Source organism: Typopeltis vanoorti, chromosome 22 (assembly GCF_054136105.1).
Source record: "Typopeltis vanoorti isolate ZY-2024b chromosome 22, IOZ_Tvanoo_1.0, whole genome shotgun sequence".
NCBI lineage: Eukaryota > Metazoa > Arthropoda > Arachnida > Uropygi > Thelyphonidae > Typopeltis > Typopeltis vanoorti.
The window spans coordinates 86,618,052-86,632,098 of NC_143570.1; the positions used below are offsets into that span (position 1 = coordinate 86,618,052).

General features: G+C 39.7%; 1 protein-coding gene across 3 annotated transcripts in view; it reads left to right on the top strand.

The window, feature by feature from the left end:
• Window positions 1-14,047, top strand: part of LOC150094543 (putative polypeptide N-acetylgalactosaminyltransferase 9) — a 668,509-nt gene that overhangs the window by 163,071 nt on the left and 491,391 nt on the right. Inside the window, exon 2 of one of the 3 annotated variants that reach the window (XM_090412397.1) lies at window positions 4,744-5,117. The exons of 1 other annotated variant lie outside the window; for it this stretch is intronic. The gene's annotated coding sequence lies outside the window, so the exon portion shown is untranslated. Of the gene's footprint in view, window positions 1-4,743; window positions 5,118-5,559; window positions 5,656-14,047 lie in introns of those variants that run through there. One more of the 3 variants, XM_090412398.1, reaches the window with a different exon arrangement.

Sequence of the window (14,047 nt, forward strand, 5' to 3'; positions counted from 1 at the left end):
ACTTCATATCCACATTTAATAAACTAACATTAAAATGTTTTTATTTTATTTTTTTCTACTCACTTTAGCGCCCCTTGAAGAAGGCTTCCCGAATCCACGCATCGTTTGCTTACCGTATTGAGCCGGCCCTATTTTGGTGCACACAGCCCTTTGTATTTAGCTGAATTGCACACGTGTGTGTGTGTGTGTGTGTGTGTGTGTGTGTGTGTGTGTGTGTGTGTGTGTGTGTGTGTGTGTGTGTGTGTGTGTGTGTGTGTGTGTGTGTGTGTGTGTGTGTGGACTAACTCAACTGTTTTTAAATTACTATCGAGAACTAAGGGTATGAGGGGTCTCGTGTTTTGTGCGTAAATTGCTTGTCAATTTTGCAGGATGATAAACCCGAGTTTCGGGAAAGAAAAACTCGCCTGCCTTCGCACGAGACCCTTCTAACTCACGTTCAGATGAAAAGTACTTACAGAGGAGGTTCTTCGCTTCCAAGATAGAATTCGAAAGCGAATCGGTGACTGACTCAGCAACGGAGGCTTCCCCAATTATTGGATTTTAAAATATAAAACGTGTAATCAACGGTTGCCAGTCGACATTCCTGTCCATCGTTTTTTTTTTTTTTTTTAAGTGGGTTGTTTACGTTCCCATTGCCAACGCAGAGAGAGAGAGAGAGAGGTTTGTTTCTTTCATTTTACAAGTTGAGAAATACGAGCAGAGGCAAGTGCAGATTGAAGACACCCTTGGGTTCCTTTCGTGAACGCCATTGTCGTTCCCAAGGAAGACATTTCATTATTCTGTTTTCCGCTGTCCAAACTGCGGCTTTATTGTGATCGTTACGCCAGCCAGCAGTGACTTTTGACCCCCTTACATCATTTATGAATACCGAGCTCTGATACTACGTTTATTTTTAGCTTTTCTTACTTCAGTTGATATTTGTGAGGAGAGAAATGGACCCCCCCCCCTTTTTTTTAAGCATTCACCGGAAGTATAAAATTAGCTCATCCGAGCAGATTTGTCTGCAGCATACGTCATCAACAGGTATTAGTTTTAATCTTTTGATCTCATTATGACGACGTAATCCCACGAGGATTGCCTTAAACATCTGCAAGTTCGTTGCATTACGGACTTTATTTCGACGAAGAATTAAAGCGCTGACTGCGCAGATGGTAGAAAAGCCAGCGAATGGAATTATCGCAGAGAAACGTCACTCAAGCATCGCTGATAAAATAACACGGACCGGACTTGAAAGATGAAGCCTTAATGTAACTGAAGCCGCTACGCATTGATCCCCTTACGGTTCTGCCAGAAGCATTTGCGAGTTGAATAATAAGAATGTTAGGGATGATACGCCTTTGACGGAACGCCGCATTGGAAGTTATTAAGACGACTCGAAATGGATATTAAACCTGTGATAACAAGGGATGCTGACTGATATTGAAACAACGAGGCAGAGAGAGAGAGAACAAGGAATACCACAGGGTTTTGTAATTGGCCCACCACTTCATAATTCCTTTATAAGACTTTAAAAGTATGGCTTTAAAGGGAGCATGAGGAGCACACGGTGTGAGAGATGAATGTCTTCTGCGATGAAAACCAGGACTCGATTATTAATATTGTCTTCTTTACAACGCCAGTCCTCACGAGCAGATAGCGTCTCCGTACTACAACCAACTGGCTTTGGGTTCGAATCCCGTTATGACACGGAGATGTCTGTGAACGTCTTTAAGTGAGAAACGATTTTAATCTTATAAGACTTAGTGCGAGATCTCCATCCTACTTATTAGAGGCCTAAGATCATTTTTAAAGCAAATAAAAATAAAATCTGTTAATTATAAACGGCATCCGGTGAAGAGACGGCCGACAAGTGCAGCCATTTTATGGTCTCCAACTCCAACGCAACATAGTTATTATCCGAAATCGTGTGGGTCCGAAGATAGATTTTCTTGAGTTTACGGGAGAAAAAAAAAAACCCGCCTGTACATGTCAGAAATCGACTAACTCGGGAACCGGTCGAAGGCGATTAAATTCGAACTGGGAACAGCTTTCTTCGAGCAGCTTAGCGCTATGGGTGCACCAGTCATTTTCATAGGGTTACACTAGAGCAAGGTGTCCGCATTATGAAACCCTTTCCCTACCCACTCTGCTGGATGTGACATAGGAAAGGTTAGTAACTTGCAAGGTTAGTCACAGCTTCCCGTATTGGCTATGGAATAGTCAAACTGCGACTGATTGCCGCTTTTACTAAGCGGAGAATTCTAACAGGAAATTGAGTTCATCCGCTGGCTAGTTTCGTGCGGACATCCACGTCATTTTCCACTGTTGCCCGTCTAGAGATAACCTACCGGAAGCTCTTGTACTACTGCAGAGTGGAATTCAACAGATGTATACCATAACTGGAAACTCATTGTACAAATCGATGTGAACTTCCTCACGAAGATTTCGTGGGTGCCGAGTGGTTCGCGTGCAAATGTTTAGCATCAAACAATTCTCACTGGCTAAGAGAAAAGCGTGGGTTTTCACTTAAATGCTCTGGCATTCAACAGGAAGGAATGGAAAAACCGGAAAAATAAGGAAAAACAGGAAAAATAGAAGAGAAGGAATCGTGTAAAGAGCCTGTACTATTAACGAAGTGTCATAGTTTAAAACAATGGCTGTTTATCATTTTAAAATTACTAATTCTGCTCTAGGATTTTTAGAGGCACGTGAATATCACGATTTTCCTTTTTGAAGTATATTCGACCATAGGCACAGCAACAATAACACCTTGTAGCACTGGTTCGTAACCTCGAACCAGTGCTACAAGGTATTATTGTTGCTCTCAGAGACTTCTACCATTGAGCAGTGCCGCTACCATTTCTCCTGTTAAAAAATCTTGCTGCAAATAGAGAACAATGGTCCAAATAGGAGAAATATTGTGGTTGCTATAAACAGCACCCTTCTCACCAGAATGTGGTGCGTTAAGTGGTGTTATTTTGCTTTGTTATTGATCTCAGGAGATGGTGTTATTCTGTATAACTTATAATTTTTTTTTTTTTTAAATAGCTTCAAAAGTATTTCAATAAATTTATTTATTTACGATATATTTAAATGTACGCTTGTTTTTGCAAACATCCAACGATGGTTTGCAATTCTTTTTTCTCACCCCCCTTGGAAACAAATTCCAGGTTACAGACTTGATTAATCTGCGATAATAAATAGAAACGTTGGAGGGGTTTTCACCACCAGCAACAATTCGAGAATCATCCGATCATAAACGACCTATGAAATTCGTAATGAATACATAGTCCAATAAATATTTTATCACTGTCTGGAAAAGGTATATTTAAAAGTTATATACATTTATTGTACTTGATGGCAAATAAAATTGATAACTCCGTGAAATACGAACCTTTTTTTGACACATTCTTCCTATTTCGTGCCAGGATGAAGGCAACAGTTTTAGGTCTCTGCTCGACGTGTTTTGTTTCAAAGTCTATAGAGGGCGCGCTTACATCTGATATTCAGTTTGGCATGATTCAACTATAATTATGATTATTTTTTATTATATTCTTAATAATGTAGCAACCCTATTTTAATTGGCTAAATGACGTCATCAGTTACATTTTTATTGTTGTTCTGTTTTCCTTTTGTAGATTTGTTCATTTTGATGCGATTCTTTGTTTCTGTGGTATTTGGAATTTCCATTTAATTTTTATTAGTAAAAAAATTAATGTTTGCTGTATGAAGAATTGTTACAAACCATATTAAAAAAAAAAAAAGCCGACAGATATATAGTGGATGGGTTTCGTTCACCTGCATAATCATCTCTTTGACCTTGCCATGAGTTTGTTTGGACAGCGAGCTCTGTGTTCACTACCTGCACATAACTGAATATGCGCAGATATATTGTAACACGTAATTGATCATGTTTTACTTTCTTTCTTTCTTTTTTTTTTTTTTTTTAACCGACAATAGAACATGTATCTGTATAGCAACAGAATTATTCGGGAATGACTTGTACAAAAATACAAATAAAAATAATAATAAATGCGATCACGCAAAAACATTAAAAATTATCATCCAGAATTCTTCTTACACTTTTAGCCCGGGTCCTTATTAAAATTTGGGCACTTACGATTACAGTAACGTCTCGTGTGTGTTGCGTTGCCCCTTTTGCGAAAGGTATTTTAAGGAACTTCACCGAAGGAGGCGCTTCTGAAATTCCCACACGTCTAAGGATAGTTAAAAATACTCCTTCCCAGCTACGCGGGGTTAATAGAGAAGGGGGGACACCTTCCCCTTCTTGAATAGAGGCTTATTACGCATTCAAACTCCTTACTGAGATCATCTAAGCATGGTTTTCTTAGTTCTTTTTCCACGGGAACTTTTTTTTTTTTAAGCAAAATGTACTGATTGTACCCAATTCAAACAGTGATTTGAACCTTCTATTCGTTCACTCTCTTCTGTTTTCATTCAGCCCTTCCCACTAAGTTCATTTTTTCCCCTTTTATATGTGTGATTATAATACTACAAATAGCAGTTATGATTTCAGTTGTTGTATCGTTCCGTATTAAATACGACATTAATTCCATCTCAAAAATATTGCGGGCATCCAGTTTCAAATTCAACACATAAACCGATTTAGAAATGAAAAAAAAAAAAATTATTTTCTATCTTCCAGATATTTCGGTGTAATTATTTTGAATAAAACGAATAAGTTAATGGCATTTAATTTAGCTTATTGACATAATTACTTTTATTTATTTATATATTTTTTAGGCTACCATTTTTCGCATTCGGCAACATTTCGATAAAAAGATTGGACACAAAAGAAAAATGGAAATGTTCTCCGCTACCTCTCTCATTCTCCATGCGAGGGCAGCACTTGTCGATTGTATCTACAATCTCTGCCACTAGGCGGCAGAATGAACGGAAGTTGTAAACCGAGCTAGGGTGTTTCAGAAAACGTTAAACAAACAACTAGATGTGGCGGCCGGGTGAAGTGAAAGTCTAGGTAGTTCGACACGTCCGCGGTATTTTGTTACTTTGCCGGGATGGAGACTAACCTTTAAGTGTCGCGAGTGTTGTGTAGATATACGAAGAACCGACTCGCAGACAATGGAGCGGAATATCGACGCGGGCTGCAGTTAGCGGTAAGTACTGCTTTGATAAAATTTTCGTTCGCTGAACTTCCAAGTGCGCGGCCGCTCGTGCAAACGCGACTAGCTCTCGCCGTGGTTGGCCCTTCGTTGGTTTGCAGTTTCCTCGTCCGGCGGCGGCTCTTGGCTTGGCGTCATTCGCATTTTCGTCCGGGTCAAGGGTACACACACACACACACGTTCCGTCGTTGGAAGTATTCGGCAGGCCACTCTCTCTCTCGATAGGCAGGATGGAACCGGTGACCTCCGACACGAATAAAACCGAGAGTGTCCGACGGGAATTTATTTTTCTGGCTTTGTTCGTTTAGCAGATACAGCGAGAGATAAGCGGCCAACCGGTTCGCTTCCTCACTCGAACAACCCACCCCAGCGAAGTTATTTAAAGACTGCTGTTTGTGCGCACAACAATACGAGTTGTTCGGCTTTGTCTTCGTGTGGCGGAAGCATCCTTTGTTGAAGAACGTGGGTTCGTTACTTGCATAGTTTCATAGATAATCATCTCGCGAAAGGACATTTGAAATGATCCAAATCGGTAATTGTTATTTACTTTTTTTTTTTTTAAAAAAATTAAGTTATTTTATTGGGATATTAAAAATGTATTTTTGCATACTAACACACCACACAGACAATGTTGCTCTCAGAATCGCATCGGTAGCATTTGCAAGAATCATCCGATTTAATGACTTGAAACGTACGCACGAGACTCGACGAGAATTGATTGTTATTTATCCGAAGTTAATTAGCTTCAGTGAACATTGTTGCAAACATATCGCAGATTAATTACTCTGTCCATAGACATCCTGACAAGCCAGAGTGATGGTAGACATTGTTGTAAGCAAATAACACCATTTATCTCGCGAGCCAGCCAGTGAAATAAAACCACGTGCTACTTTCATATTTGATAACGTTGTTTAGTTTTGGTGATTAATGTTGTATTTCATCACTTGATTACGTAAGTGTTGCGTCTGTTATTCACTCCACTTTTTAAATCAGTGAAGTAGTGTTGCTGGGCAGGAATTAACCTGACTTGATTGCCTTCCCAGTAGCAGAAAGCTATAATAAGGCTTTGAAAGTTGAATCGAAACAATGAACGTCAACAATGTACTTGCCAACAAATAATTTGCAGACATGGCACATGCGCAGTGATCGGAAAAATTCAAATCTATTCAAGGACGACAGGGATTTTATTATCCATCACATCTTCCATCACGCTTCAGATATGATACGGAAATTATACCTTTTTATATAAGTTATGCCTTCGATCCTTAGCAAACGGACTTGACCTGTTTGTAAGTAAGCAAATTCAGTGTATAGACAGCAAGAACAGAAATATTTGATTCGAATAATACCATTCATCCATGGGCAGGCCGTAACCCTATCCATATTTCAACAAACAAGCACGACTTACACATACCAGATCACAAGTATGAGTTCATTTTTGTGTATCGTTAACAGTCGTGTCGGAAGCGTGCGTATCATAATTGTGGATTTCGGAGATGAGGTCAGCGAAAACAGATAGTCTGGGACTGTCTACTTAGGTAGGTAGGTAGGTAGGTAGTCTAGGACTGTAGATGAATTTCCTCCGGGTACTCCTGATTTTTTTTCATCTTACAAACACAAAACAGTCCGAACATGCCTGCATCTCGATATAATAGCACACGCACGGTACGTTTAGTATCATCATAATCAATCCTTCTTCATCCACTGCCGCACGATGATCTCCTCCATATTTTTCCGCATTTCTCCGTCTCTGGCCCAGTCGTTTCCCATTGAATGATGTAGTTTATCTCTCCACCTTGCTGATAGTCTGCCAGGTCTTCTAGAACCTTCTCGTACTTGCCATTCTGTACGAATTTAGGTCCAGCGGTTGTCTGGCTGTCTTGCGATGTGTCCTGTCCGTCTCCATTTTTTTTTTTTCATTTTTATTTCATTAATTATGTCTTTTAAACCTGTTTTTTCCTGATATCTATGTTTTTATTTATTTATTTATTTATTTTTTTACTTTATTCTTTTTATGTTTAACATTGATCTTTCCATGCCTCTGTGCAGCTTCTAATTTGTTTTGCGGTCTTCTTGTTACGCTCCATATGTCATCGCTGGTATGATGCATTGTTCATATGCTTTTCTTTTTAGACAGACAGCTATGTATTCTTTAAAAATGTTATTGTATTTTCCAAATTGTCTCCATCCTTGGTTTATTCTTTGTTTTATTTCATCTTCTCAGTTTCTGTCTACGTCAATTATTTGAACTAGATATTTGAATTTAGTTACATTTTCTATTTCTCTGTCATTTATTTCGGTCTTTTTAGTTGTGGTTTGTATTTTTGTTGTACATTTATCAATATTTATGTTGAGACCAGACTTGTTGCTTTGTATTGATTAATTTGTCCATCATTTCTTTTAGCTCTTCAGGTGTTTCTGGTATATATGTTGCATTAGTTGTATGTACGGTTTTTCAATGCCTTGGTTATTTAGCGCCTCTGATTGCTCTTCTTTCTATTGTGTCAGATGCTTTTCATAATCGATGAATGTTATACAAAGTGGTATGATGATGAACAGCCTATTTTTCTACCCACTGCAGGGTGAAAGCCTCTCCCATTGCGGGAGGTTTTGGGTCTACTACTCCCATGGTGACCCAGTCCATATTGGGAGAGTGTATCTATACTTGGGTGAAGGAATGTATGAAGGTGGAAGACAATCACAAACATCCATGCCTACGCGGGATTCGAACCCGCAGCCTATTGGCTGGAGAGCGGATACGCCAACCACTCAGCCAACCAGGCCGGCACAAAGTGGTATATTGTATTAATTTGTTTTTTCATATTATCTAGTTATTAACTGGGCTGTGGTTATTTAGTTGAATATCCACTTCTGAATCCTGCTTGGTCTTTTGTTGGTGAGGGGGATTGAAATAAGAGGGGGGTGAAGTGTCACCTCTTTATATGGGCATGGACGGAAAAGGTGACAAACGCATAGTTGCTGAACTCAACTGAACCAGATCCTGTTCAAATGTTATTGCTTAAAATGACGCCTCCCCAGTTTAACAAATAAATAGAGCTGTTAAATTAACGAAGCATAATGCAGTGCCCAACGTGTTTACTTATTTGTTTATGTGGTAGTTGATTTTCATAGCCGATATGGATACACCCACGCCTTTAAAGGCTCGTGGAAGTGGGACTTTAAAGACGTGGGTGTATCTATATCGGCTTTAAAGTTGTGAGGTTCTCTGCAGGGTTTATCTCATATGATACTTGGTCACCAACCATTTTTGAATGGAATTCTCATTTTAAAAAAATCGAAATTTAAATAGCAGTGCATGCTGAGGGCACGACAGTATTTATCATTTCACTGACATCCACAGTATACACGGTTGCTTTTCTGCTATTGAAGCGATGTAAGGGTTTGCAATTAACTTTGAACGGGGAACACGATGCCGCAAAGTACTTAGCATTAGCTGCGCCATCTACCGTGCACTGAAGTTAATTTTTTTTTTTTTATCCTGAGTGCTTATTCTCACACCCTCTTCCCGAGCTCCATAAAAAGAAAGAGTGGCTCTTCTTATCGCATTTTCTTGGCACACCGCTAATAAGAATTAATTAGAAAAAAACTAATGCTTAAAAGATTTATAATCGAACACCTCTGAATGCAACATTTCTTCATTAATTCGGTATAGAAGATTACGTGGAAAGAGAGAAAGAATCAGTCAGATATTTCGGGATTACACTTTTACAAGCCTCCTTAAGGCATCCTTTAGGATTAATTACGAACTTAACGTGCACGAGATCGTGGTGAATAACAAAAAAAAAAAAAAATGTCGTAAAAAAGAAAGTGCCGTGTTCGATTTCCAAGACATTCGGCGCGGCCTTGATGGACTCATTGTGACACGAACAAGGGATTCTAATGGAGTCTGCCGCAAGTGGAGGATTTCTTTCGGCGAAGTAGAAATCCCTCCACGTCATTGGTGCCCTTCCGAGCGAACCTGCGGACGATGCGAGTAAGAAACGGATTCAAATAATAAAAAATAACCTCAGCTGTTAATCGCTTTGATATTAGACACGCGGATGCAGTTAGGGTTTCCTGAGCTTCGTTTTTATTTCGAGAAGTGTTGTACTCACGGCTACCACGCATTGCTTTCACCTGCTGAAAAGAAAAAAAAAGCTGCGATGTACGGCGTTATCGGAAGAGCGGAAAAAATTATCACGAAGACAAACATTACACAACTAACACAGGAAATTGTTGATATCGTTTACAATTAAGCCCTAGATTGATAAAGAGCCTGCTTTTGTTAAATATAAATAGGGAATGTTTCCGGGTTGTATCGTCGCCTTAGCAACGACGTACTGAAAAAACAAAAAAAGGACGAAGGTCTGTATTTGTATTGCTTTCGGACAGGGCAGCGGACATTTTTATTACGTTTAAATATGGAACGTGAACACCGTTAACCAGTACACTGCTGCTTCAAAAATGGGGGGGTCCAAGCTTTCCCACAATTCTGCTGAGTTTTTAGTTGCCTTAACAGCATTTTTTAAATCCAAGCACGAAAATCGTCCGGAAGTAGTTTTATTTGACAAGTGAAAATCGACTCTTCCCAAACCTGTTACGAAATGTTATCAGAATCTTCCTCTACTGCGCAATTGGCGAAGCAGTTTTCCGTACTGCCTCAAATTTTATTGACTATGGTTATTTCTTTTCATACGCTTTGATAAGAAAGACAAAAAAAATTTCTGGTTCCATAGGCAGCATCTTTACCTAATCCTGCTTGTATTCCCAGTCCTGTATATTTGATTCTGTACTCGCCATAATTTTTTAAAATTTTTTTTTTAGAATTTTTCTGAAAATCATATTCTGCAACCATTCAGAAGTCTGTCGAGTAGTTCAAATTTAAATCATCGTGATGCAACATAATATTTAACATAATCATTGTGATTCAACATATTAATTAATGGCTTTGATTATGATTACAATATCTGCGATAAACCTTTAATTCTATAAATAACTGATTTTTTTTTTTTTTTTTAATTTTTGAACCCGAGAATTCTTGCAGAGAATATTTGGAACTAAACAATGTTGATATTTGCAAGAAAACGTACTTGGATCGTAAAAATACTCTCGATTTATATCAAAGTATATTTTGACGCATCTTCAGTTGTCTCACCCCAAAAGCTCCTGTTCTCCACCATAATGGATTAAAGAGTCCCATTTGTTGCCCGTCCGAAGGGTTAATTAATTATAATGCGGAGGTTCACCCTGATTCGGATGAACAGTGAAGGCTCAACAGGATGACCAAACGATGTGTGTGGGGGAGGAGGGGGAGCATGCCTTAAAGCAGTGTTTCCCACAGTTATTGTATGTGGAGTTTTTTCAGTTTCCACATGCCCTAAATAATCCTTGCATGATTTTTTTTTATTTAATCGCTATTCACTCGGCGCCATTGAAAATCGTTGTTTGGAAAGAAATAGAAAAAAAAAAAAAAGTCGCCGAGAACCGGACCTGATCAATCACCGAACGTCACTGGAGATCTATGAAAGAAATTACATTGTTAATGACCTTTGCTCTCCGAAACCTTAAGTGGAAATGCGTATAAAGAAAATCCCAAACGTTTATAGTACTTGCCTCCACCTCTTAATTTCTGCTCAATGTTGCAACTTTTTTAATTCTCGGAATGTCTGCTTGAGTTTGAGGAGTTTTCTTTGCTACTGAGGGAATAATTGGGGGGTTACAAAATACCGAGAAATTGCCGTGTCTGAGGAAGCTTTCCAAGGGAAATAAATGGCATCCGGCTCTCCGATCCATCCTGCTTGTGTCCTGGGATGGCGGCCTTTGAAATGCTACCCTTGCCAGAGATTTCGTTTTGTTTTATTTTTTCTTAAATAATTCAAATGAAAATAAAACTTCCTGGAAAATTTTCCAGCAATCTGAAGATGTGCGCGGCGCACCTTTTGGAGTTGAGTTAAGACTGCCAGGATCGCCATTATTCACCCCATAATGGACTTTTTTAACGCTTCCGCTTATCTCCGCAGCAAAATAATCGTGTTTTGGATTGCGAAGTTTCCTCCTCCCCCTTAGGATCTCGTAAAAAGGAAGAGCAAGAGGATGTGCTTGGCTGCTGCACGTGTAAAATCCGTTAAGCCGTCCTCGCGTGAGGCCGTAATAAAAAGCATAGAAACGTCCTCGGCATTGTTAAAGTGTGTTAACGCCTCGTCGAATTTCTGTCTCCCTCCATCCGTGAACCGGCCCATCCTTCGGGGAGGGGGGGGGGGGAACCTTTCGTGCTCGACCTTCAGAAAGTGCGTCTTAGCGAAGGACACTTCTCGGATGCACCGTGCGAGCCTCTCGCTCACGTGCTGCGAGGTCTCTCCCAGTAGGCCAAGGATCCTGCAGGTGATGCAAAGCGCGAACCCGAGGCTAGCAAAATAGCGAACGGCAACGTTACTTCCAAAAATGGACGAGTGGATTATCCTCGCGCGGATGCACTCCACTAACTTCCAGCGACAGTTTGTTTCTTCTTATTTTAGCCGTTGCGTTCTCTCCGCGCCTTCGTGGCGTCTATTTACCTTTCTCTCTTGACCTGCACCGACTCAGTTGGCAAAGCACTCACCCAGCGCGCTCCTTAAAAAAAAAAAAAAAAAAAAAAAAAAAAAAAAAAAAAAAAAAAAAAAACGACGCAGTTAAAGCTTAACGTTCTAAACCAGTGTTGCACGCGCCTCGAGTGCCACCCATTCCCCTCCACAGACTGCCCGAAGAACAGGTTTCAACCTGGTCTTTTAGGTTTCAGTCTACAGTTGCCATATCGGAGTGCAAGGCAGAGCAAAGAAACCTTCGTTGCCTTGCAATTCCTCAACGAAGCCGTCTTAAGTTTGAGCTAAGGTTATTCTGATAACCTTTGGTGTAGTGTTCACGTGTCCGTTGTGCACAAGACAAGCCGTGACGTAGTTCTCCCTTCCAGCAAGTCTGACGCGTTGAAGAAAGAGTAATTAACTGCTCGTGCTCTCCTGTGCATCCCGTCAGGTGATATTTATTCGCGCATCGGAGATTCAACTATTCGCCAACTACGCTAATTAATCCCCATCCAAGCAGTGATGCATTTGACACGTGATAGTCTCTGTACAACGAAGTCGTTTTTCGTGATTATTTTCATTTATCCCAATTGCCTTTGCTTTAATTCTAAGGCGAATAGAAATAAATTCAAAAGTGCGCGTCGTTTGGAAATGCCGATTTAACGGAGAATTTATAGAGAACAAGATGACGTCTTAACTTCTGATTCTTAAAGTTGATTCGACTACCATCAAACTGTATCTTCCCTGGCTGGTAATCCTCACCCCCCCACCCCCATACAGGACTCGGTTGCATTATTTGTTACCCTTAAAGCAAATAATGCATTTTCTGAGAGATTTTATGATCTCGGATAAGCACCAGAACTGTATAGAGTTCGGTCTCTTGTCAAGTTTTTTTTTTTTTTCCTGGCCATTTCTGACTACAGCTTTAATGTCGTGTGTTTGATATTAAGGAATTTAAGTAGCACACTTAACCTGTTCTTTCCTTACCTGAAATGCATTCAGGCGTCTTGTAGTGGGGTTGCGCTAAAGCTGGAATGCTTTTATTGGCTATTAAAAGCCGTACAAGAAGCTAAAATTCTGCGGCAGTGCTTAATGGTTGCCTGTTGCATGAAACAAATATTAATTAAAGCGGAAAAATGAGGCATAAACTTGAAGTAGGTGCGCAAATTGCACGTGGGTTGTTGATTTTTTGGTCATGTTTTCTTTTTATGAAAAAAAAAAACTTAACGCGTGAGCAAAACATGGTCTTAAAGAATAACCTGGGCGTAGAGGGAATTTGCATGAAACTCTTTCAAAATTACAATCTTCTCTCTCTCCTGGTAGAACAAAGGCAGTTGAGGTTTTAAGTCAATTCTTCTTAATGCTACCCTTTCTTGAAAAAATCGCCCTTGGGCAGCCTATTCCTTCCCTCGTCACACATGCACGCCAACCCCTTATGGGCTTGCACGTGCCTCGAGTCGGTTTTTCCCACATTTCTCTGCCAGTGGGATTCGGTCGTTTCTTGCGAGAACTCGTTCAGTTTCAGCTCGTGTTGTTACGCGAAACAGGATTTCGCACATGCGTAGAGATCGCCATTCATCGAACAGCTAATAATTCATACTGTTGGTGTATTAATGCGAATGATTGGAATCAAATGAGACGTTGATTTGAACAGCGGGACTGGCGATTAACTTGTTTCTGGTCGAACCAAATGTTTCGTAGCATCGTTTTTAGGCTTCGGTAGACTTTTATTGAAATGCTAAAACAAAAACCACGCAGCCAAAAGAAAATAATTTATAAAAAAACACAGACACGTAATGCCTCACCGGCAAATGTGAATGCAAAGTGTTCGGCGATTTTCCTTTGCGACTTCTGTTTCATTTTGACGAGTTGTTGACGGCAAAAAAAAAAAAAAAAAGAAATTAAAAGTCATGCAAAGTGATTTTTTGGAGAACAGAAGCTCACAGAATGAAAATTCTTTGTAAACAACGAAAAGGAAAAAGCACGGATTGAAGAAAATGAATTCAGAAGCTCCTAAGATAGTTTTTATTTTAAAAGGTTAAACCTGTTGACAAAAAAGATTCAGATTCAACAAAATCAATTGGAGAAAAGTAGATTGGCGAGGAACAGAAAATAGCAGCGCTAGACGAGCAACAGAATGATGGAAAAAACGACGGAGAGCGTAGATTTCTAAGATAACCTAGTTTCCTAAGAAAATGTGACCTTTTTTCTAGTAGAACACAAATTTCTTGAACAGTTTCATCCATGTCGGCAGGCAGGTGCTAAATCTAGAGCGAAAAAAAAAAAAAAAAAAATTTCGCCTGCTTTCATAAGAGGAGAGTCCACTGCTGGATCCTTGAAAGAAATCGCAGCATCTTCGCTCTTCCA